The sequence below is a fragment of the Penaeus japonicus genome, unplaced genomic scaffold, assembly GCF_977035675.1.
Source record: "Penaeus japonicus unplaced genomic scaffold, GWHDUDI00000001_assembly GWHDUDI00000022, whole genome shotgun sequence".
Lineage (NCBI taxonomy): Eukaryota > Metazoa > Arthropoda > Malacostraca > Decapoda > Penaeidae > Penaeus > Penaeus japonicus.
Genome location: NW_028234424.1, coordinates 7,549,969 through 7,555,113, shown reverse-complemented (window position 1 = coordinate 7,555,113; position 5,145 = coordinate 7,549,969). Strand labels below are relative to the sequence as shown.

Sequence of the window (5,145 nt, the reverse complement as noted above, 5' to 3'; positions counted from 1 at the left end):
TTTAATCGGGGATTTGCTCTGGGCAAGGGGAATCATCTCGATGAATCACTACATGGTGACTTTTAGGAGGACTTCCTCCTCGGGAACATTCGACTTATGCAACATGGCTTAGTCATCTACATATCTAAATTTGAAAGATGCTGATTAGATGACCCACATGAGTATTGTTTGGTGTGAACAATATTGTGCCTTGTCAGGATATACATATATTTTTAGGAGGCTCCAGGTAGGTCTGCTAGAGCTGTCTATGTCTCAGTGGATTCTGGATGATTCATGTCATCTAGGTCGCGGGTTTGCGCACATACCTCCAGAAATCTGCACTTCTAGGAGACCGAAAGGAAATCTACATCCTTTTGAAATGCCTCTCTTGCCGTCTTAAGTATGAGTCTGCTGAATCAAAGCATGCTTTTACATTTCTTGTCAATGCTTCGGGTATTTCCCCACCAGTTTGCATTTTGAAATGGTATCTGTATCTATGGTGAATTCAAAATAGACTTTCGTTTTAATGTTGTGATTAAGCCTTTAGGGGCTCTCATTGCTGTTTCTTAGTTACAAATGTTATGCTCTGTACAGTGTGAGATCAGTTGCACAAGCAAGTAACACCATTATTCGAGAGAATGCGCATTTAGATATCCCATGTGCACAGGACCCTTTCCACGCTTTTGAAGGCAGTCTGTCTATTGGCATTAAATATGCAATTGTAATCTCCGAAAAAATAATCGTATAAGTCGTGTGTCACCCCAGTAGAATGATTGGCCTTAGCCTAGCCCGCAGTAAAAAAATATTGTATAAAACTAAATAAAAAACTTTTTATCATTAAGAAGAGAGAGTTAGAGAAAGAAAGAGTGAGAGTGAGAGTGAGAGAGAGTGAGTGAGTGAGTGAATGAGAAGAAGAGGAGAGAGAGAGTTAGAGAAAGAAAGAGTGAGAGTGAGAGTGAGAGAGAGTGAGTGAGTGAGTGAATGAGAAGAAGAGGAGAGAGAGAGAGTTAGAGAAAGAAAGAGTGAGAGTGAGAGAGAGAGAGAGAGAGAGAGAGAGAGAGAGAGAGAGAGAGAGAGAGAGAGAGAGATAGAGATAGAGATAGAGATAGAGATAGATAGATAGATAGATAGATAGATAGATAGATAGATAGATAGATAGAGAGAGAGAGAGAGAGAGAGAGAGAGCGTTAGAGAAAGAAAAAGTGAGAGTGAGAGAGAGAAGTGAGTGAGTGAGAGAATGAGTGAGAGAGAGAGAAAGAGAGATAGAAAGGGGGAGGAGGGTGAGGGGTGAGGGGGGAAGAGGACATGCGAATGAATCTTGAAAGGTCCTGCATCTCCTTACCATTTCCGTACACATAAAGATGGTCTGGAAATAAATTGAAGAATGAGAAGCTATCTAATCATAGTTGATGTAATATAAAGATGTTTTTTTTTCATATCTGAAGCTTTAGTAAAATAAGATATTACTCACTGAGATGCAAACGACAGTGAACTATTTCTAATAGTAGCATTTTAAAGGCATGAAAGAGATAAAGTGATTTTTTTCATGTATACAATTCAAAGAGAAAATATCTTGAGCGCAACCAAATCGTTCTTCAAGTTTTACGGCTTTTCGTCTTAGCTATTATTTTCACAACCAATAAGTCAAACAGATACACAATAGTCAAAGAACCAGAAATATTTCCATGTATAACTATCCATAAAAAAAACAATTTTAGATGACAAGAAAAATCATACAATAGTAATGTCGACAAGATGGAAGTAAACAAACATTAGGTTATGTTAAAGTGAACTCAAAAAAAAGCGAATCAAAGGATTGTCTTGACGTTGGCAGTGTTTTACGGCTAATCACTAGCTTCAAAGATTGCAATTACCGGGGAAATATATTCTTTAGTGTGCAAAGTCACTGTTGAAAGGCCATTGGAGCATTGTCAGGAGCTGTTAGTTCTAAATCATGTGAGTAAAATCTTGCAAGTTTCAAGTCTTCTTTAGGAATTGGGTTCTCGGGTGACACCTGTTTTAGACAGATTTAAAAGGTATTTGGCGACTGGGGCTTGTTTTTCGCGTTGTTTTTATTTTGTTTTAGAGGAAGTATTGGGTTTTATTATTGTATGAATCATATTGTTGGATTGTAAATATAGTAGGAAGTATATGTATTTTTTGTTGTGTTATCATGGTTAATTCTCTGTATTTTGTTAAATCTAAGCTTTATTTGTTTTAGAACACAATATAAGCCATTCCCTACATACCCTTTCTGTCACTAAATGATAATGATAATGTTAAAGAAGAAAAATGAGAGCTATGCCAGTAATGATTATGTAGGAAACTAAGGAACAATTATAATAACAAAGAACAATTAGAGCTCAGCCAACCTTTCTCATTGCCCACCATGAGGAAGTGGAGAAACATGCTATGCAAATGAAGCACTTAACCTAAACCTACAGTCTCAGTAGGACCTCCAGTTGGAATAAGTTGCGTCATTGAGCAGAATGAGCCTATAAAGTTTGTGAAAAACTCTTGCAGCAATTGTCGTTACAGCCTGAAAAGCTATAAGAACTATATTATTATCGAAAATAGGCACAACCAATGGTTCCCTTAAAATTGACCTTAACATTGGTTAACCCATTGTGGACGGGGGATAGATTTGCTTACCCAGGCTCCAGGACGGTTTTATTTCAGAGCGAGGCAGCTTCACACAATATACCTTGACTTTTCCCACTCTCTTTTAGTTACTCATTGTAGAGCTTCAGCCATTTTTGTGTTTTATATTTTATGTGTTTTACTGTACTTAGAGACTTATTTCTGGCGTATCACAGGCTTTATCAATTCTGCAGTTGACTAAAATTGCAGTATAGCGTCAATATCAGCTCATTTTTTTCTTTATACTTAGTGTGATAGAAGTATTGCTGTTTTAGGGGAGGACAAAAAGCTGCTTTATTTTTTTGTATTTATGTCATGAAAAAATATGAAGCATATATCCATCCACAATGAAGATAACATGAAGTGGTTGGGAAGAGGAAGGAAACTTGTGCTTATGACTGTGAGTGCCACAGTGAAAGGCATCCCTACTGGCACAGAGGCACATTGTAGACATTTGGGAAGGGTTGAGTCACCTGCCTCTTCTCGTTCTGCCTGCAAGAGGTCAGCAACTGCTATTTGCCATCACTCTATAAAGATGGTACTTGCTAGAGACTGTAGATGGGTGCCATTCAAGGCTTTCTCTCCTGCTGGTGCTAGAAGAAAGTGTTGCCATCTAGATTTTGGATGTTAGGATTTGAAATTGTATTTGCAGAACGATTTACCATGCCTGTCAAAAAGAAGCCAGGGTAAGATGTCACTCATCTATCCAAACTGGCAAGGCTTCTTATTGCGTTATGGGCTTAGTCAAGCACAAATCTTACATACCTGAGGGGCTTTCATTTATACAAGATTTAACATATATACAAGTTTTATCTGGTAGGTAAAAAAAACAAAAACTTTTATATCTCTTATCATGACCAAATACAAACCAATTCTAAAGTAAAATTAATATAAGGTTGAACATTAAACTCTCCCACAAAACAACAAATGCATCATTATGTATCATATTGTCCCATTAGGTTTAGGTCAACCTCTCACTATCAAGTGTGATTATATACATTTTATCAAAAATGAAGTTTTGTGCCAATCAAGAAATAGATTTAACACCGAGGATATTCAGCAATATGACACGTTGTCATTCGATCACTTTGTATGTTAAGGAGTTCTTAATATATATGCCAAGCCCTCTTGTAGATGGATTAGCCATAATTATGGTATTGTTCGTAATAAGTGTATCCCTCATTTTTTGCATAGCGTTGCACTAATTATTTCAAGTAATTTTTTCAAATAATTACTTTGGAGCCAACGTCGTTTTATCTTATCATTACAAGGTCCATTATCGGATGCAATAGACGGTCGTGTGTGCCTGTTATTCGCTCCAGGAGGGTGACCATCCTTTCCTGGAATTTAGATTGTTGGGCCATTTGCTGTTGCATCATGAACATCATCTGGCCCTGCTGGTTCATCATCAGTTCCATCTGCTTAAGCAGTGTTTGCAGCATTTTGCTTAATATTACAACAGTTATAATAATTATAACCGTAATTGTCATAATCACTCACTTATTACTCATAGCACAGTAAAATACACTGTGATCTAAACTTCCTGAATTTCATGATGCTTGTTGTCAGGCCAGAGTTCCTGCATCATTTATGATGAAAAAACATGTCCAGTTAAGGTCTTCATTTTATTAGCATTTTGTTTTGTATGAGCATGTCACAAACCACAAAAAGATAAGATATTTGTTATGAATAGAATGTCTTCTCACTTAACTTTTGTACAACAAAATGCCTTGATGCGGATGCTAGTGATGCTAATGCCAGCTGGCATATATATATATATATATATGCATATATATATGTAATATATATATATATATATATATATATATATATATATATATATATATATATATGTATATATATATGTACATATATATATCTGTATATATATATATACATATATATATATGTATATATATATGTATATATATATGTATATATTTATATATGTATATATATATTTATATATGTATATATATAAATATATATGTATATATTTATATATGTATATAGTATATATGTATATATGTTTATATATGTATATATGTATATATGTATATATGTATATATATATATATACACAGCAGAGCTGACTAAGACGATAAACAAGAAGAAGAAAGAGGATGTACACAAATTTAACATACAAAAAATAAACGAAGCTCTGCTTGCCGTCACCAGCCTTAAAGCAACAAAGAGGAGGCTGGGAATAGGGAAAAGCCAAATGTATGCAGTAAAGAAACCCAACGGAGAGGTGACATACAATAAAAATGAAATTATCAAAGTAATAGAGGACTTTTATTGCGACTTGTACCACTCAAACGATCAACTACATACGGAGACAAACACAACAATTGGAGACGTTCCAAACATCACGGTAGAGGAAGTAAATAGAGCACTAAAAAGCATGAAAAGAGGAAAAACACCAGGAGAAGATGGTATTAGAGTAGATCTTATCCAAGATGCAGGAGAGATTGCGGCAGTAAAACTGGCCAGTCTTTATAACAAATGCCTAAGCGTCGGAAAAAT

The 5,145-nt window shown here is 35.5% G+C and overlaps 1 protein-coding gene across 1 annotated transcript in view; it reads left to right on the top strand.

The window, feature by feature from the left end:
• The first annotated feature begins 1,753 nt into the window (after window positions 1-1,753).
• LOC122266916 (Smg6 nonsense mediated mRNA decay factor) overlaps window positions 1,754-5,145 on the top strand; it is a 25,184-nt gene continuing 21,792 nt past the window's right edge. Inside the window, exon 1 of the mRNA XM_043036880.2 lies at window positions 1,754-1,935. The gene's annotated coding sequence lies outside the window, so the exon portion shown is untranslated. The remainder of the gene's footprint in view (window positions 1,936-5,145) is intronic.